General features: G+C 37.2%; 1 pseudogene; it reads left to right on the top strand.

Annotated features, from left to right (window-relative positions):
- LOC130219065 (mucin-2-like) overlaps positions 1–22,073 on the top strand; it is a 38,864-nt pseudogene that overhangs the window by 206 nt on the left and 16,585 nt on the right.

Here is a 22,073-nt window from a genome sequence, read left to right as displayed (position 1 = left end):
CAAGTGACGGGCCAGACGACTGGTAAATATTTCATTTAGTTTTTCTTTTAATGTATTATTAGTATTAATCAGGTTAATTTTCAGATAAATTTTTTGAAGTAATTTCAGAGAAATTAATAGCATTTCATTAATGTCATTTCTGAGACAATTTATCATAGCATTTATCAATAAATCATAGCATTTATCAAAAATTTTGTTTTTTGATTTAGTGCTTTGTAGAATCTTAGACATAATGTTGTACTTTGCAGTCTTAGAGCTTTTGCCATCAGCAAAACATAATGAGCTCTATCATACACCCACCGCAAGATGTGTTTGGTGCGATTTGTTGCTATTCTCAGACCAGCGCAACCCTTATTTTTGTTTTTTAAATAGCTAGTCCAAATGCGAACACATTGCTTAATACACACAGGATGTGCAACAATAAACAAATCGTTACATATGAAAAAAATTTACGATTAAAATGTTACAAAATTATTATTTTCTACCTAAATATAAAAACCACTACCTCCATGCCTTCTCGGGGTTTTTTCAGTTTATTCATTACAATCTGCATTTGTATAATGTCATAATAAGTCGTAGTATTATTTATTACATGCTTATTTATATTTGTTTTAAAAAAACAAGTTCAGGTTTGTCCGCTTGTCGGGTTTTGGAGATGTATGCATCACCACATGGGGCATAAGAATAGGACGTGTGTTTGGATATTACTCCTTTTTTGACCACACTTCATTATTATTGTTCATTTTTTCCTGTGCTGGAAATTAGAAATAGTTTTGAAACAAATCTTTGCGCTTAACAAACGAAATGAAATATGTAGGCTAATGGATGTCTTCAGTGTGTCTTCAGTGCGTACAACACTGTTTCCTTATCCACGAAAGTAAAGGAGTAAAGTAAAGAGTAAAAGTAAAGAGAAAGTAAAGAGGCCGAATGGAGGAGGCTCGCACTTTATTCTCATGCTGCAGATGCTCCGTTTAACTCTTTTCTCGCTAGTAAAGCATTCAGTTTTTCCTCTTACAACGTCCACCATGTAAATTGCGTCAAATGCACCATGGCGGGACGCAACTGACTCCTAAGGGAAATGGGACATGAGACTGCATGTTATGCTCAAAACACAAGAGAATAAACACAACCCTGTCAGACCATGTGCCGGGGCGCAGACCATATTTTTCCTTCCTTAAAATAGCAAAAGTGGATTCGGACATGCTCTTAATGCTTTTGCGCCATTCGCTTTAGATTTTGCGCCTAGATTGTTAAAATAGAGCCCAATATGTAAAGGTCAAAAGGTATACTTTATATATGCCTGAGGTTTGTAATAAAAATAACATATTTTGAAGACTGTATAAAATAATATGATCAATAATCAGTCTTGACGTCTAACCTAACTATGGCTTTAAAGGTTAATTTTACTTAAAAACAAAGGAACTAATATTCTAGTTCTAGTGAACAAAATGAGTTTTCTAGGCAAATAGGATCTAAACCAGGAAAAGCGGATACTTGTGATTTAAAAAATATAAAATACTCATAGTTTTAATGTATTAATGTACCAAACAAAATTAATCATGAATACTTAGACAATTAACAGTCAATCAGTTAGCATATTAGAACGTTTAGATTTTGAATTAGTCATTCAAATTAGGGCTGCACGATATTGGAAAAATCTAAACATGCGATATTTCTTTATGCTGCGATACATATTTGTGATATTTACAATTTCACTTGATGTTGAATAACTATTTGGAAAGAATTTATCATTTTAGATCAATTTGAATAATTCTTTAGCGGAGTGGATAAAATATAATAAATAATCCACAAGCATAGATAATCTCAATAAAGAAACCGAAACCAATTGAATATACAGGTGTTTTATTATTTTCTGAGAAGTCGAACTGTATTCAGATATACAGTAATTGAATAATCAATGTAAAATAATACTTTATAGCCTTTGTTTTCTATACAATTCAATAAAATTAATTGTTGTTAATTTGTCAGATACAAACGGTACAATTTCTTGTGCTCGAATGCTTTTAAAATCCTCACAGTCACAGGTCTCAAAAAAACACTTGCGAAATGATAAATATAATCCAGAATCAACATTGCATATACCTGCGATGTGACTATTGCGAATGATCATGTTGCGATATTGACGCTAAAACGATATATTGTGCTGCCCTAACTCAAATGATAAAATGTGTGAATATAGATGGATAAAATTCTCCTTTCCTTTTATTTTCAGTGTTCCCAGGCATGACAAATTTGATCATAACTGAAGGTATGCAGTCCTTTACAATTTTTTAATAATCATTCAAACTGCTATTTATGAAAGATCAGCTTTATAAATGATTTCTCCTTTTGTGTAGCTGTACCAAATCCTGATCATCAGTCCACGATCTGCAGCACATGGGGAAATTTCCACTTCAAGACATTCGACGGCCATTTCTTCCAACTGCCAGACACGTGCAGCTACGTTCTGGTGAAGATGTGCAACAGTCCCGTTTCTGATTTCAACATTGAAATCCAAAGGCAGATTGTAAATAACTCAATCACATTTGGCAAAATCACAATAAATCTGGAAGGGACAGTCATTGTACTCACCAACAACGACATCATCATGGGAGACCAAGTGTAAGAGTGTTTATTCTTTTTCAACTAAACTTTAAACTTGAGACTACATTCAAATGTCTTGGTTTATAATTTCTAAAAAGATTAAATGTTGTTTTTTCTCACACTAACATGGTTTAAATATTACATGTAAACGTGTCTGTTAAAAAAAAAAAGGTGCTGAAGTTGTTTGTCATCAGCAAAACATAAATTTTAAGGGGCCAAAACGTATGTATGTATATATATACATAATGCCAGATGTCCGTAAAAGTATTTTAAATAAGTCTGCATTATTATTGATGTAAGTGTGCGTGTTTACTATTTTATTAACTAAATGTAATACTATGTTAAAATGTCTTGCTTTATAATCTCTAAAAAATATTGAATGTTGTTTTTTCCTACTCTAACAGGGTGTACAATTCAACCTATAAGGATGGAATTACCATCGAGCTAAACCCAAGTGTTAAGATCTCCAACAAACATGGAGTGTCTGTCTTTTGGGAGAAGGACAGATCGTTTTTGGTATGTTTATTGTTGTCTGTTATGATTGAATGCACTCTTAACACAACTAGTTGACTTTAAATTGTGTGGAAACCTATTGCCTTAAACATGTTAAGTGATTAGTTGAAACTAATCAGCTCTAGTTCAGTTAACATAGAACTACATAGAACCATATGTTAATTTAACCATTTAGCTTTTAACTTTCAACAACTTCAGTCATTTAAATTATTGGGTTTCCACACAATTTTTTAGTAAAGTCAGCAATTTGGGTTAAGTGTACTGTATTTACTATTATATTTGCAAAACTGTACGTTATGATAAATAAGGCCTGACTTCAGTTATCGAAGTGTCTTGTAACATGTCCACACCGTGACCGTTTAAAAAATGCTGTAAAAGATCAACTTTACTGTAAAAGAACAGGATTGGAAAGGACTAACACAGTAATTTTAATAATAAACTGCAAGTTTAAGTATTTTAAGGAACTTTTACTCCACTAAATTGTGTGAATGTAAGGAAAAAGTTATTCAAAACTCAAGAAATGATTGCCTGCAAAGACATGTAACACTGGTGTTTAATATTTTGAAAGAACTGATTATTTTAGTTAACATGTTCAATTTTTTTGCACTTAAAAACTTTAATTGTATAAATTGTAGTATTGTAAGTCAAATTTTAGAATTTAGTAGTATTGTGAATGAAAATCGATTTGAGTCACATTTCTTAGTTGTTTGTGAAGGATATCTGCTGTAAATTCAAGCTGTCGAAGCCTACTGTAGGAAATGTTTGAATGTGAAGATGTCTAGAGTTTTGTAGTACTGTGTGAACACAGAAGGTTTTATTTAAAATAACGTCTATAAGTGCTCATGCATTTTCCACAGTACATGATAAGTATAAAATAGTAGCCTATGTTTGCATACAGTTATTTTTAAAAGAAACTGTTTGTCCGGTGATGCCTGTTTTTTTGTGTGCGTGTTTATATTTGTCAGGACACATTTAGAATCATTTTGTTTCTACTTTGTTTCTACTCTTGTTTCTACTCTAAGACTTTTTAATTTTAAGAACATAAAAAAATCAAGTTCTTCTGTACTTTGAGTCACGATTAAATTAAGTCTTTTGTGTCTCCAGAATGTGTCCAAATATGATATCAGATCATTTAATACACATGTAGTATAATAAATGATCTGAACACACTTCCTGTATTCCCTGCCAAGCTACAACACCCAGAAGTCCTTTGCACTCATCAATTCCTGCCACAGCTGACAATATGCAGACACTGGCACAACACACACACACACACACACCACACACACACACACACACACACACAGCTGAAGCGCATCTTTACTGATTACATGGACTATATATATACACCTCACTTTCCATACACTTTGCTGAGTCTTGTTTAGTTGTTGCATTCAATCAAAGCAGGTTTCCTTGTTTCTTATTATCCCGGTGTTTTGACTTTTGGTATGTTTGGTTTTTTTTCATTCTTTGTCGCCTGCCTTGAATCTTTGGCTGTAGTATCCTTAGAATTCGCTCTTGGATTATCTATTGCCACTCTATTTGCTGGGTTTTGACTCCTGAATGTCTGACCGTTCTCAAATAAAGCTGCATTTGGAAATACCCCTGTCTGCACATTCATCCTTTGCAACTTCTGGGAGCTGTAGTTTGGCAGGAATACAGGAAGTGATCTCCAGTGGAAGCAACACTGCTGGTTTACAAATAACACCCTGTTTAAAATGTACATATTTCGGTCAGAGGGAATTTTTGCTGTTTTGCACATGTGCCTTTAAATATAAATAAATTGGTTCTTCCTGCTATCCTTAAGGCATGGCTTTAGAATAATATACCCACCATCAGATGTCAGATAAACACAGCACAATGACAGACATAGACTACTGAGTACCAAAAGAGCCAAAGTTAGAGATACCAAAGTAAGACTGAACTAGAAAGTTTCCCTATGGTTATTTGTGATTATTGTTATTGTGGATGTTCTTCAGCCTTCCTGCTACATTGAATGAGCCTAACAGAAATGTTGCAAGTTTTACACAAGTCCTTGATTTGTCCACTATTTCATTCACAGATTGAGCTTTCAGAAAAGTACAAAGAAAAGACCTGTGGACTTTGTGGAAACTTCAATGGCGACAAGTCTGATGATTCCTTTAAAAATGGTAAACATCATGTTGATGAAACCTCCTGTTAAAGTAATTCAGCTGTGGATATTTGAATATACAATATCTAAGCGTTTTGTTTTGTATAGAATATGATGTGGCTTGCATGGAAAGAGTCCTTCATCTGAATCCTGTGGAAACATCGAAATGCAAACTAAATGGTCAATGTGAAAACCAGGTATTATGACTACAAAATTTTTACATATATATTGTAACTATGTCTAAATGTTCACCGACAAAGTTGACTTTTTTTTTTCTGATATAGTCTGCTATAGGAAAGTAACATTACATTAATAGAAATTAATAAATGAATTAATCAAATAATTAACAATCAGTGGTGTAAAGTAACAAATTACAAATAATCAAACTACTGTAATTGAGTAGTTTAAAAAAAAAGTAGTTTACTATGTAGTTTTAAAAATGTGAACTTTTACTTTCCATTGAGTAGATTTTTAGTGCTGTATTGTTACTTTTACTCCACTACTTTCCTTCAACCTGCAGTCACTACTTTATTTTTTCTTGTCTATGGGGATTAGAAAAATCAGTCCTGTGATTCTTGTCCAATCAAATCGCACATAGAAAGCAAATTGTATCATACTGAACAACCTCAAGACATGGGCGATTTATGATTGTAGCAAATAGTTTGAAAGCATTAAAAGTGTCCATGAAGATTTCCAAAATCTTTACATGCAATGAACCAAAGACCAGTTTAGATGCATGTCACTGATAAGATGACGGATGTTTACTGTATTATGACTGGAATGGCCTTAATCACCCAGCAGGCACAAGACGTCATATTGTCGTTATAGCCCAATCTCGTGGGAATGTTGCATTTTGTTTGTAAATGAAAATCGTGTTGACATCAGAACCCAATTTCAGGCCGATGTCAATGTCCAACCTAAAATCAACCAAATATCACTGTCTAATGATGTTACAGCTTTATGTTGTGTGGATGTTACCACTATGACGTCAGATTTTGGATTTTGGTTGTAAATGTCAGTATTTGACGTCAATAAGACGTTGGTTTAAGATGTTGGCTCAAAGTTGGATTTTGGTCAATTTCCAACACAACCTAAAATCAACCAAATATCAACGTCATTTGACGTCATTATTGGACAACAAAATAACATTGTGCCTGATGTCACAACCTAAATCTAACCTAATGTTAACGTCTTATGATATTATGTGCCTGCTGGGCAATAACTAAATGCAGTACAGAATGTTACGTTTACACACATCCACAAATTAGATGTAAATGCATCTGCTTTTTACAGCGTAGTACTCCCTACTCTTGAGTACTTTTGAATGGTCTACTTTACTCATACTTTGAGTAATATTTACAACAGATACTTTTACTGTACCTGGACTATATTTTTAGGCAAGTAATGGTACTTTTACCTGAGTATGATTTTTCCAACACAATCTCACGGCAATTCGTAACTTTTTGATTTAGTGGCTAATTCGTACAAATTCGTACGATCTAATTCGTACAATTCAGTACGATTTGCTCATATGCCAATGACTGTTGGGTTTAGGGGTGGGGTTAGGTGCCACGCCTCCTTTTTAAAATCGTACAATTTCGTACGAATTCGTACGAATTAGCCACTAAACTGTCAAAACGTAAAATACTTACGTTTTCTTGTGAGATCAGGCTGGATTTTTCAGTACTCTTTCCACCACTGTAACAATATAGTGTATCAATTATTTGCATAAAATCAATACATCCATATTTTTGATGCAATGCAACAACAAAGCAGTAGTTGCAGCCAATTTAAGACATGTTTATTATTTATTTGTCATGTTACAGTGTAAACTACTGTTCATTATATATACGTTATTATATACGTTCGTTGCATTTTATTAAATGTGAAAATGAAATGTATAGCTGAAATTAGGCACTTAATATTGATTGATATTTACAGAATTTAAATCATATTGCAGATTATTTTAAAGTATCGGTCAATATCGTATCAGTTTTGATATCAAATTGTGATGAGACATATGATGAACAACCCCATAGTACTCAATATATAAGATGAAAATAGATACCATTACTTTAGTTAGCTTTCAAATTCTGTTCGTATTTTAGCATTTGTAAACTTTCTGTTCTATTGTCTTAGCCGAAAGTTCTTCAGAATGCTAAAAATAAAAGCTTATTTTTTATGGTCCCAGGACAAATCTTTGCCAGCAGTACCTCAGCAATCCAGGTTTAGTGGCTGTTATGATGTGATGACATGGTTTTATTTGAAAAAGCCTGTGAGAGCGCCTGTGTCAATGTTACGGCACCACGACTGTCTGTGCAACACGCTAACAGAGATTTCACAACAATGCACACATGCTGGAGGACAACCAGGAACATGGAGGACAGAACAGCTCTGCCGTGATTATCATTAAATAAAAAATAATAACAATTCATATTCTGAGTGTGTTTATATGCATGTTCTTCAGCTGATTTGCATGCGGTTGTGTAAATGAGTAAGTACGTTTTCCCAGAAAAGGATCGTAAGTGACATAAGCATATTGGCTAAGTTATTTTGTCCATTATATTTATTTTACCTGGCATGTAAACATCTTTACAGGCACATGTGTGACTAGGCTATATAGCCATTAGCCAGTTTACAATGATCATTTTACTAGCACCTTTTTTCATCTTAATGTAAACAACTAAGGGGCGCAGTGGGTAGGGATGTTGCCTCTCAGTAAGAAGGTCACTGGTTTGATCCTCGGCTGGGTCTGTTGGCATTTCTGTGTGGAGTTTGCATGTTCTCCCCGTGTTTGCGTGAGTTTCCTCCGAGTGCTCCGGTTTACCCCACAAGTCCAAAAACATGCACTGTAGGTGAATTGGGTAAGCTAAAATTGTCAGTAGTGTATGTGTGTAAATGAGTGTATAGATGTTTCCAGTTGCAGCTGGAAGGGCATCTGTTGCGTAAAACATATGCTGGATAAGTTGGCGGTTCATTCTGCTGTGGAGACCCCAGATTAATAAATGGACTAAGCCGAAAAGAAAATTAATGAATGAATGAACTATTGATCCATGCAAGTTAATTGACGGGGCGACATGGTGGCTCAGTGGTTAGCACTGTCGCCTCACAGCAAGAAGGTTGCTGGTTCCAGTCCTGGCTGCGCCAGTTGGCATTTCCTTGTGGAGTTTGCTTGTTTTTACCGTGTTCAAGTGGGTTTCCTCCGGGTGCTCCTGTTTCCCAGACAGTCCAAAGACATGCGCTATAGCTGAATTGGATGGACTAAATTGGCCGTAGTGTATGAGTGTGTGTGAATGTGAGTGTATGGGTGTTTCCCTGTGCTGGCTTGCAGCTGGATAGGCATCCTGCTGCATAAAACATGCTGGAATAGTTGGTGGTTCATTCCGCTGTAGCGACCCCTGATAAATAAGGGACTAAGCTGAAGGAAAATAAATAAAAACAAAAATTTGTAAATAAAATAATTATAAAATAAATGAAAATTATAAATACATGCAAACATTCATAAATATATAGAACTATATATAACTAGAACTATACATAAATATACAGAGCAACAAAAAAAACAAATAAATAAATAAATCGTGAGTGTATTTTATTCATACTCGTATATATTTCATAATTGTCTATAAGAGTTATTTGTAAGTTTGTAAGATGACCATTAGCATTCTTTAATACTAAAAGATTATAATTCTTTATACTGTATAACATCATAATTCACTTAACAAAAGAAACAGGCACACAAATGATAACATTTTATCTTTACTGTGATGGGAAAAAGCTGATGTTTGTCTGCAGAGTGAATGTATATTTTGTGACGTAATTTAATAATTGTTTTCTTCTTTGGAGCAGCAAAGACGTGTCCTCTAAACCTGCAGTACCTGGAATGTGGCGGTCCATGCAAGAACACCTGCTCAGCCCCAACTGCAGATCTGATGTGTACCGATCACTGTGTGGACGGCTGCTTCTGCCCTGAAGGTGGAAAGTTTTAAAACATTGTTTTATAAATTATTTTTATAATTATAAATCATCATGTCCTATTAGTGTGGTTTAGTTTGTCTGATGAAGATCCTTCAAATATAGCTTGTCTTCACGTGAATATGCTGAACGTGACATAGACAGCATCATATCAGAACTGTTTTCTGCTCAGTTTTGTTCACTTTGCCTTATTTTTGTAAAGGTATGGTCGAGGATGACATTGGTCAGAGTGGATGTGTTCCTGTGAACAAATGCCCATGTGTACACAATGACAAAACCTACACCTCAGGAGACTCGTACACAGAGGCTTGTAAAACATGGTGAGTCGAGCACAGAAATAGGAGCCCTTTAACAGAATTTCACCAAACTAACACTGCTTACATTCTATACCAGTACATGTGATGCTGGACGCTGGGACCTGCTTCATACCATGGACTGTCCTGGAATCTGCTCTGTTGTTGGAGGGTCTCACATCACCACTTATGATGGAAAAACCTTCACCTTCAGCGGGAACTGCGACTACATCCTCACTAAGGTCCCTAATAGTCTGATAGCCTTCATCCTTTATATTGCAAACAGACTATCCAACCATCATTTATCATTTGAAAGTGCTTATGATTGCTTTTTTATTCCAGCACTCAAACAACAGTGATTTTGCTGTGGTGGGAAATCTGGCACCGTGTAATCCGGCCCGAACAGACATTTGTCTAAACTCAGTTGTCCTTGTCATCTTGGGAACCACTGTAAGCTCTGGATTTCATTTACGTTTTCTTCAGTTCCAATTTTAAAATAACAGAAAGAAAAACTGAGAAAAGAACCAACTAATAGTGTCAAAATCATTACATTGTTGTTTTCCTTGCAAAACAGATCAGCTTTTCTTCTAATGGTGATGTGACGCTGAATGGAAACAGCCCATTTAAGCTTCCTGCTATCATAGGTGGGGGATTCGTGTCTATCATAAGCATGTTAAACCAACACCATGTTTAACATAAGATTAAAACCAATTTAAAATGCGATTCCTAAAAATAGCAAACTCTTGGTTTTGTATGCTAACCACCTGTTTTATTGTCCCAGGTCCTGTGAGCATCTTCCAGCCCTCTTCATCTTTCATTATTGCTGATTTAAATAGTATTCGTCTGGAAATCCAGCTGGCTCCAGTCATGCAGTTGTATATTATAGCCAGCACTGAGGAGAAAGGGAAAATGACTGGTGAGTGAAGAAAGACAGCAAATTCTGCTTTTAATGATTTACATTTTAAGAAACATGCATCGATACAATTGTAATACAATAAATGTATTTTCTTACATCTAATTTGCTTCAGGTCTGTGTGGAAACTATAATGAGGTCCAAAAAGACGACTTTAAAACTGAATCGGGCATTATAGAGGGCACATCGACAACCTTTGTCAACTACTGGATAAAAAACAGAGCACAGTACAGCTGTACAGATGTTAAAGACACATTTGCAGAAAACCCTTGTAGCTTGCGCATTGAGACAGGTACTCGAGTTTTAGAAACATTCATACAGCATTTATCAATAACAAGTCTTTATATGTAAGGGATAATGTACATTTAGGCAGTTCTCTGCTTTGCATCAGGCTGCTGAAAAGCCTGACAGGCTTAATTCCCAGAAAATAACCACCTAGATGTTCATTATACTGCTTATTACACAGCTTCTTGCCACAAAAGTAAACAATTAAACACAACATTAATCGAAGCTGTAATAATTTAATCTTTTTAAACTTAGTTACAGAAAGAAAAACTGCTAAATGCAGCGTACATTAATCTATGTATTATTCAGTCACAAGGTGCCACCAAACAGTCAAAAACAGCCATGTGAAAGATAAGCATATAGATATGCATATCAGAATACTAACAAATGGTCAATATGATTCATAGCACCAGATGAGCTAATTCCGAGATAACAACAGCTAAATAACACAGGCTCAACTGGGAACGTCAAATCCTCTCGACCGTCAGTGAATATGCTAAAATCCATGTGCAACCACATTCATATGTATCTACTTGTCTGTCGTTTTTGAGTGTTTAATGCTGAATAAATAGTATGTAGGTTAGTATATGCTTAATTGATTGTGTTTTTAACTGTTAGCTGTTTTCCTTTTTGTCTACTTTCCATTTAATTAAATGATTAATAAACTATTATGGCTTAGAACAATGTTATGTGTATAATTTTTATGTTTTGGGGCAAGTAGCCATGTAATAAGTTGGATAAAGCACATCCAGGATGGTTGTTTTTGAAGAATTAAGCCCTTTAGTCTTGTACAACAGTGCTCCGCTTCCCATTGGGCTGCCAATAAGCCTTTCCAGCTTTATTCTGCAATTACAACCTCCTGGATGTAATTATCCTTAACATAACATACCTTGAAATGTTGTGATTGACCAATCAAGTATTCCAGTGTGCTGTGTAAAAAGCACCAATACAGGATTCTATACAAATAGACGTTTTAGGATAAAAACAGGCTGTTGTAGCATAGGAAAAATCCCAGTCTTATATATTTGATTGTTTATTGTTTGGTATATTGGAGGAGATTGTTTTGTTTGTCTGGGTGATTATTACAAATCTAGTAATTCTTTTTATACAGAGAAACTTGCTAAAGACTGGTGTTCCCGGCTTACAAATCAAAGTGGAGTCTTTTCTGCATGTCATTCAGAAATATGCCCTGACATTTACTACCAAGTGAGTGTTTTTTCCCAAAGTGAAAGATTAAACAAATGTAAAGAGCCCCTTTCTTCATTTAATTTGAGTTTCATTCTCTTCAGTGGTGCGTCTATGACACCTGCAAGTGTGCAGATATCAGGAAGTGCATGTGTGCGGCCCTTTCCACCTATGCCCACACATGTGCTGCCAGAGGAATCATTCTCCAAGGCTGGATGGATGCAGAGCCTTGTGGTGAGTTTCTTGTTGTTGTTGTTGCTGTTTATATTGCTTGAAATTATTATTAGTTCTATTATTTTAACTATGTTTGTCTACTATCTGTCTGTACAGAGACCATGTGTCCAGCGAATATGAAGTACTCCTATAGTGTAACCAGTTGTGACAGCACCTGCCGTTCTCTCAGTGGACAAGAAAGCACCTGCCAAGGGTCCTTCACACCTGTAGATGGCTGCGTCTGCCCTGAGGGAACCTTCCTTAATGAAGAGGACAGATGTGTGCCTGCTGATCAGTGCCCTTGTTATCTTGATGACAAGGTCATACATCCATCAGAAACAATCTCTAAAAATGGGGTTAAATGGTAAATATGATGGTTCAGCATACATTGACACATTACATCAGGGGTACTCAAGTTCTGAGAACAAGGGAAAACATTCATCCACATTAAACGCAAAAAAGCCAAAAATTACTAAGTGTAATAATAATTTATTTAGAATAATCTGACCAGTTTTACTGATTTTAAATGCTGTTTATTTGACTTTATAAGTCTGGCTTATCCCTATCTATTTAAAAAAATCCTGAACATAATCATGATGTGGAACTCAGAAGTGCAATAACCCGTATGTGCTGTTAGGGATGTTTTACCCCGTTTTGCCCCATTGGCTTACATTAAAACCACATTTTTTGATTGCAAAGCCATGACATCATATAATCATGCATTTTTAATTGTTTGGGGTTTTCCTTGTTGGGAAGAGGTCAAATTTGTAATTTTTACTGTTGATCATCAGTTGGCACTATTCACTTTTTAGATAGGCCTGTGCAAAAAAAGCTTAATTTTTGGATTTTATATGGAGTTATATAGAGTATAAGAGCAAATTAAAACTTGTGTATGTGTGTCTATGAGTGTGAGAGAGTGACCTTTGCGCACTTACCTTGATGCGTCTGAGAAAATCAAAATATGCATCTCAGCTCTCAGAACTACATGGAGTAAACAAAAACAAAGACTGTATTTCTGCACCACCTGCCTTTTGATGTTGAGAAGTATGGACAGCCTCTGTGTGAAATGCTTGGGTTTTATTGATGCTAAGGCCAGTTTGAAACCTTAAAATCCTTCAGTAATACACCATTTTTTCATGGCTTTGCAATCAAAAAATGTGGTTATAATGGAAGTCAATGGGGCAAAAACAGGCACCAACAGTAAATTAGTGAAACAGTGAAAATCTTATGCTGCACAAAAACTAACAATGCATTAAAGGCAATGTTGTTACTATCTTTCACATGTCCAAGACTGCAATAAAAGGTACAAAAAATCCAGTCCACAGTTACTTTTCATATTGAAAATGCGTAATGTGTGTTTTTTTTTTTCATCAAATCAGTGACATCAGTAACAAATTTGGTAATTAAAAAGTTTTATATTTAGTAGTTTTGATCAGGACTGAGGTTGATTAACAGATTTAAGCAAAACGGCCTAGTGGCTGAACTCTGCACAAACTAATGCTCTCATCATGAAAAGAAATCTGATGTGATAACAGCTTAATTTAATATTACTGAAGCACCTTTTGCTATATTTTACTCAATTGTTTTTCATGCTGCTTAGGGAACCATCTGCCGTTTTTTTTGTCTTGAATTCATCTTAATCTTTCAATTTACAAATTTTACCAGATGAGATGTTGTGTTGTGTCTTTATAAGGCTAACATAGTTTTATCTAACTGTTTGGGCACCAGAAGAGCCATTCTGCATCTGTCCACAGTACACTCAAAAAGATGACTTTAGCTGCTTGTTCAAATGTCTTATTTAAAATTAGTTGGGACAATTACATTTTTCTCCTTTCAAGCTACTTAAATTTGTAAAAAGGATTAAATTAGCTTAACTGATTTGTGTTGGGACAACATTAAGCAATTGTGTGGAATCCTGCATTTTTTACATTATGCCAAGCAATGAATAGGGCGATGTGTTGCATTTTTTTCCAGTGTGCGTCAGGCTTTATGAGTGTAAACTACATTTAAATTTAGCCAAATATTTGCGCTACTTTTGAGCTCAAATTATTATAAAAAATACATTAGTCTTTAGCATGGCGTGTACCACATATTTAATTTAGACTGAATGTGGCCACCTATTGAGTACCTCTGCATTACATTGTTAATAAAAATGTACAGTAACTTCTAATAAATGGTTTGGTTATATTACAGCACATGTAACCTTGGGCAATTGCAGTGTTTCAGCCAAGGTAAGCCGTAAATACCTGTTAATTTTTAACCTATCTGATCAACATTTAAGACTGAAGTGTGCAAGCCTTGGTATGATGTGTGCATTTATTTTCCTACTTATTCTATATTAGACTGCAAGTCTCCAATGATCTTCTTCAACTGCTCTAATTATGAACAAGATCAGAAAGGGACGGAGTGTCAGAGTACATGTGAGAAACAAGACTCCAACAATTGTGTAAGTTCTGATGGATCGATGAAACAGAATACGTGATAATAGGATGGAAGGAATAATATCAGTTTATAGTGCATTAATAACATGAAATTGGATATATTAATGAATATATTCTGTATATTCTTGATTCTGTAATGACACTGATTATTTTTGGGCTTGTGTGTTGGCAATAGGTCAGCACAGGGTGTGTATCAGGGTGTATGTGTCCTGAGGGTCTTCTGGCTGATGGAGAAGGTGGATGTGTGGCAAGTTACGAATGTTCATGTACCCACAATGGAGTCACCTATAAACCCATGGAGCAAGTTCAACAAGACTGTAACACCTGGTGAGCCAATCATCAATGATAGTAGCTCTTAATTTAAACTTAAAAATGGTGGTTAATTTGAGGATTATTTTAAAATTATTTTGTCTTCGAATCTACATTGTATCAACATGATAAAAATGTGACGTTAAAAAATACTGTAGACATTTATTCATTCATTCATTTTCTTTTCGGCTTAGTCCCTTTATTAATCCGGGGTCGCCACAGCGGAATGAACCGCCAACTTATCCAGCACATGTTTCACGCAGCGGATGCCCTTCCGGCTGCAACCCATCTCTGGGAAACATCCATACACACTCATTCACACTCATGCACTACGGACAATTTAGCCTACCCAATTGACCTGTACCGCATGTCTTTAGACTGTGGGGGAAACCGGAGCACCCGTAGGAAACCCACGCGAACGCAGGGAGAACAGGCAAACTCCACACAAAAATGCCAACTGACCCAGCCGAGGCTTGAACCAGTGAGGCGACAGCACTACCTACTGCGCCACTGCGTCGCCCCCTACTGTAGACACCTTTAAGACTAAAATGAAAGAAAATAGGCAATAGCATGAGCATAAAGTTTGTGTGATGTAATTAGCAAGAACACACATAGCACACACTCAATCTCATAAGTTAAAATTGCTTATTTCTCTGAATATGAGCTTTCTTCAATGCAATTGGTATAATGTAAGGGCATAAGTCAGCAAAAAAACTGTCAGAAAATTGTTTAAGTGGTTATTCGATATTCTTGAGTCACAACCAGGCCTTGAACCCAGATCTCTGGTGTAGTGACTGGAAAGATGTACCACTGAAACACTCAAAGTGGGAATCCAGAAAACAAGGATTTAATGATAAAGTAATTCTGACTTAACAAAAACTTCTCAGACTGAGGTATGCAGAATGTTTAAACCGAGAAATAAACATGAAAGGAAAATTCCAGGATTGAAGAAATCAAAATATAAGGCAGTAAACAACAGGGATAGAAAGTCTTACAAGGTGCAGATCAGGAGGTCTAGGGAACGCAAGACAAACTCACGAAGTTCAAACTCAAAAACTAAGTGAGATACAGAGAAACAATGACAACTTAAATACCCTGGCTGGAACAAGTCAAAGGTGATCGGAATTAGGTAAACAGGAACACAGAAGGAAGAACCAAGGCAGAGGGGAAACACTGGGACCTCTAGGGGCACAGAGGCAAAGTACAAGATTGTGATAGGACACCTTCTTTTAGGAACTTCCCTTCCTGAAGTTCCTACCAGAACACTCTGGCATCTGGGTGTAAACTCCTGCATTAACTAGGATCCCTGAGGTCACTGATGTGAAGTCTTTTCCTGACAACATGTAGGGCAGGACTCCACATAGCTTTTTCGACATCCTCTAATGAAAGGCCACCAAAAGTGACATTGGAGGAAATCAAGGGTGCGGGCGCTACCTGGGTGGTAGGTCAAAGGGGACTCATTGCCCTCACTGCAAGACCTAGGCTGGGACTGATTGAGGGACATAATGGATACCAACTGGACCACTGCACGTATCAGGTTCTTTTGCTTGGGCCTTAAGCACCACTTGTTCCACATCCAATCTAAGAGGAGCAACAATCCTTGAACTAGGAATAACTTATGCTAAAGGCCTTTCCTGTGTTTCGGGAAAGTAGGCTCGGGACAAAGCATCTAGCTTGAGATTCTTGGTGCCAGGTCCATAAGTAAGAATGAACTGAAATCTATTAAAAAAACAGGAACCACCAAGCCTGTTGAGGATTTAACTACTTTGCTTGCTAAAAATTTTCAGGGTTTTTATGGTCTGTAAAAACCTGGAAAGGATATTGAGCCCCCTTGAGCCAATTATGCCACTTCCATGTTAAGTTTCACATCAAGCAGCTCTCGATGCCCCACATGACAGTTGCTCTCAACATCAGACATAATTGCACAATGGTGTAGATTTCTATACTCACCCCTCTGTATCAGGATGGTTCCTATGGCCACCTTTGAGGCATCCACCTCTACCACAAAGGGTCTATCTGGGTTTGGGATAGAGAGAATGAGAGCTGAAGTAAAGCGACACTTGAAATCCAGATGGGTCCTCACTGTCCCAGGCCCCCAGTTAATCTTGACTCCTCCTCCAAGGGAGCCACCACAGAACTGAAATTCTTAATTAACTTCCTATAAATGTTGGCTAAGCCCACAAACCATTGTACCTCCTTAACTGTGGTGGGAATGGGCCAGTTAAGAACAGCGTCAATCTTTCTAGGGTCCATCTCCATGTAACCAGGGGTGGCAATCATCCCAAAAAACTTAGTCTGGGCTACATGGATCACATTTTTCAGGATTGGCATAGAGATGGTTGTCAAGGAGTCTTTGAAGAACCTTGCTGACATGCCTGTCATGCTCCTCCACTGATTTATATTATAATGAATTTTAGTAAAGCTTCCAGATATACGAAGACAAGCATATTTAACATGTTCTTGGAGTACCTTGTTAATAAGTGCCTGGAACATAGCAGGTGCATTGGTGAGCCCGAGCGGCATCACCAGATACTAATAGTGGCCCATGGGGGCACTTACATTTGTCCCCTTGCCAGATTCGCACCAGATGGTAGGCATTATGAAGATCCAGTTTAGTAAAAATGGAAGCCCCTTGCAGCAGTTCAAGGCAGTGGCCATAAGAGGCAGGGGATGTTAATTCCAAACTGTTATCTTTTTGAGGCCCCAGTAATCAAAACATAGCCTAACGCTCCTATCTTTCTTCCTCACCAAAAAGAAGCCAGCACCAGCAAAGGAAGCAGAGGCTTAGGAGAATAGAAACCAGGGAGAAGGTCAAGAAGGTCTAAATGGGCTCTGGGTTAAGCAGGTGAGGTGATGAGAGGGACTTCAACCAGGAATGGAACTTGAGGACCAGTCAATCTGGGAATTGTGTCTGTGCAGCTAGTGGTGACCCGGAATGACAGGATACTCAGGAGAGTCAATAATATAGAAAGTCACCTCCTGCTGATGTTGGGAGATGGAAAGTTGCAGGGATTGAGTGGCATCTGTTACTTTGCCTTGTTTTAGGTGTCAAACATTCAATGCAGTAACTGCCTGGGGAAAAGGGAGAAGGTGGGTAGGGATTTTAAGTCTTGGTTAAGGACAGATATATAAAGTTATCTGCAACACCAGAATCAATCATGGTATGGAAACTAATGGCCCTTTCATAACAGAGTGGCTTGAACAGTTAGGAAGGTGTTGGCAGGAAGAGCCCTTATCTTCCCCATCACAACCCTCCTCTAACTGGGTGGGGGCCATCGTTTCTCGAGAGTTCAGGACTAGTGGCCCAAAAGTGACTAGAAGTACCACAGTAGAAGCATCGTCACACCCGTCATTCCCTTTCACTGGGAGACAGCCTGGAATGACCCAACTGCATATCTTGAAGATCATGGCACTGTTTAGAAACAAGGAAGGCTCTGGATGAAGTTCAGTTGTGGAAAGGGACTAAGATGCCCTTTCTCGAGCCACTCTGTTCTCTCAGACTATTGTCCAGGCAAATGGCCATCTCAATGAGGGATTCGGGGTTCTTAGCTACTTCTTGGGTGGCCACCTAATCTTAAAGAGGTTCTAATAATCTTCCCTGAAAGCAGACCCTCAAGGCTTCATCATACCATCTGCTGCCTGCTGCAATGGTCCAAAGCTCAATAGCAAGGTCTGCTGTGCTGCAGGGGCCTTGACGGAGAGTAAGCAGACACCTGGAAGCCTCCTGACCACTGACTCGATGATGAAATCCTCCTTAAAAGCTGTGTAGGACTCACAACAACTAGTCTGGGACTGCCTCACAGAAGAGGCCCAATACAGCCACTTGTCAAACAGAAGGACTGTAATAAGCAATCTTGTGATTGTGTCTAGTGTTCAGCGGGAAATCTGTAGGGCTGAAACTTAAAAGCAAGAGAGCACTGGGTGAGAAATGCATGGCAGAAGCAAGTATCTCCTGAGAATGGCTTGGGAGGTGAAAGTTGGGCTCTGCATCAACAACTGAGACTAGGAGAGGCCCGTTGCTACTTGGATATAGTGCAGAAGCAGAAGCACCATGGAGAATTTCAAAGAGCTGCCTAGTGGAGGACATTACATCAGCTAGGTGTTGTGAATTTTTTGTCATTAACTCCTCTTGACGACCGAGCACAGCTTCATGGTGCTGGAATGAGGCTTCATGTTGAGTAATCGCTGCCAACAGATCTTTGGCGCCGAGTCTCTCTGTGTCCATGTCTGACTGGTGTTTCTGTCAGGACCGAGATCTCTGGGATAGTGACTAGAGAGATGTACCACTGAGCTACAGGAGCAGTAGTGTTGGACCCACACGAAACACTTAAAGTAGGAATCCAAAAAACAAGGGTTTATGGAAACAAAGGAAAACAAAAGTCTTACTAGGCACAGATCAGGAGATCTAGGGAATGTAAGACAAGCTCACAGACTCAAAAACCAAGTGAGATACAGAGAAACAATGACAACCTAAATACCCTACTAAAACAAGTCACTGGTGATCGAAATTAGGTAAACAAGAACACACAAGGAAGAACCAAGGCAGAAGGTGAATACAAGGACCTCTAGGGGCACGGAGACAAAGTAAAAGATGGTGACATATCTGTTAATTTTTTTGCATAATCAAAACATAGAGCCCATGCTAATTTGTGCCTACAGCTTACTGATAGTCTCACAAGATTTAAATCAGATATCTTGAAACCTAATATTTTTTTTATTGTATGTAACAGGAAACAAATCTGTACAGAGCCAGAGTAGAGCCTGAAAGTCAGAGCTAAACAGGCAGGAGATCACCACTGTGAAGCAAACTAGAAGTAGATGTACCACAATAGCGGAGCTATACCTGTTTCATTTGTTATCTAATGAAAGCAAAAATCGGATAAAATGTGATCTTTTTTTATTTTTTCAGCACATGCACAAACGGTAAGTGGATTTGTACAAAAAAGGCATGTTACGGAACCTGTACCATCTATGGTGAAGGTCATTACAAGACTTTTGATGGCAACAGATACTCCTACCATGGGGATTGTGCACACACTTTGGCCCACGTATGTTTTTCCTATTCCATAACTTTTTTACTGGCAATAAATGTTTTTTATTATTATACTTGAGTACATGTGCCTGTTCACATGTATTTCACTTTACAAAAGTAGTAAATTGACTTGTTTGTGACAACTTCTTCACCGTCTGGCGTTATTATTTGTAGGATTCTTGCATTATGGACCAGACTCCCTCATTCAGACTTGTCTCAGAGAACAAACTCTGTGAATCCACCAGCACCATCTGCAAGTCCATCAGTCTGTTCTTTGGGGTGAGCTCATTTTATAGCTCAAACTAAGCATTCACGTAGTATTACACATTTTACAATTGCATAATTTGCAACAATAACCTCACTTTTTTTGTTTATGCAATGAGGACAAACACGTTTTTAAAATTTAAATGCAAAATCTGTAATAATGTGTGAATTTGCAATAATGCCATATGAGGAAAATATCTTAAAAATATCATTTTAGATCCAGCAGCCATCTGAGATACATTTATCTGAGGATGGAGTCAAAGTTTTGGAAAGCAGCAACACTGAATACAAATATCAAATCCATTCTGCTGGGATATATATTGTTGTAGAGGTCCAGGGTCTTTTGAACTTAATCTGGGACAATAAAACAAGTGTGATTCTTCAACTCCATCCCAACTTAAAGGTATGCATTCCTTACAAAAACACCCATACACAATCATTTTCATCTCTTAACATTCTCATGATCTGTATTGCAGGACAATGTGTGTGGACTGTGTGGAAACTTTGATGGTAATGCAAATAATGACTTTATGAAACACAATGGAGAAGTGGTGACCGATCCAGAGGAATTTGGGATTAGCTGGAAGGTGAAACCCGACTGCCCGGATGTGACAAACATAATAGACTTGTGTACAGAAAATCCACATCGCCATGTCTGGTCTGAAAAACGATGTAGCATCATAAAAAGTGATGTCTTTAAGGATTGCCACACACTTGTAAGTAACAGTAAATGTAAAGCTGTACAGATCTACATGTTATGATGTTCATAAACTATGAATTTCCTTAATGGCAGATACTGTATTAAGGAACCTTTTTAAAAACAGTGGATTAGTTTAGAATGACACTAGTGGCATAATCAGATGAAATTTCAATCAGATGACAATAAAAGCAGTGATGTGTTCTGCTTCTTTTTTACTAGGTGGACCCTCACCAATATTACGACAATTGTGAAAGAGACACATGTGGATGTGAAACTGGGGGCGACTGTGATTGTTTCTGCACTGCAGTAGCAGCTTATGCTGCTGAATGCCGTCGAAAGGGAGCTTGTGTGAAATGGCGGAGCCCAAATACATGTCGTAAGTCCTAATATTTCTAAAATGTCAATTAATATTTCACTTTTGCATGAAGGGTCGTTTGTTTTACCTTTTCACATGATGTTAAGCAGGGGTGCCCAAACGCGGTCCTGGAGGGCCAGGGTCCTGCATAGTTTATCTCCAACTACTTTCAACACAACTAGCTGGAAGTTTCTAGTATACCTAGAAAATGCTTGATTGGCTGGATTAGTTTGGGGACCCCTGATGAAAAGGAACCGAGCAGTGTGTCAATGGTTATAGGCGGGCGGGGCCTGTGCTAATGTGACATTACATTGCACACACTCTGAAAACACTTGTTGGGAGACACTACTTATGATTTATGGAGACTTTTTAGTATTGTAGCATGGTTGTGTACATGCATTTTTTAAAACACATTGATCACCAAATTAAAATTTAGCATAATAACTGTATATAAACAACACACTGTATTCAAGCATTTTTATTTTACTCTTTTGTAAAAAAAATTATATATATATATATATATATATATATATATATATATATATATATATATATATAATAAATGAAATTATGTTTTCTGCTATACTGACCAGTGTTTTTTTCTCGCAGCTTTATTTTGTGACTACTACAACCCTCCGGGAAAATGTGAGTGGCACTATGATTCCTGTGGACCACCCTGCCCAAAAACCTGCAAAAACCCAACTGGAACCTGCTCTGATCAAATTCCACTCCTTGAAGGTCAGGAGTAAAGTTATTTATATATAACTATAAGCATATTTTATTGAGTTTTATATATCTTTCAAAGGTTTAATGAGATGAATTTCATGTTAAGTTTTATTTTGTATGGCTTCAAGCAGTAA

This window comes from Danio aesculapii, chromosome 25, assembly GCF_903798145.1.
Source record: "Danio aesculapii chromosome 25, fDanAes4.1, whole genome shotgun sequence".
Classification (NCBI taxonomy): Eukaryota; Metazoa; Chordata; class Actinopteri; order Cypriniformes; family Danionidae; genus Danio; species Danio aesculapii.
This window is presented reverse-complemented; position numbering and strand designations above follow the sequence as displayed.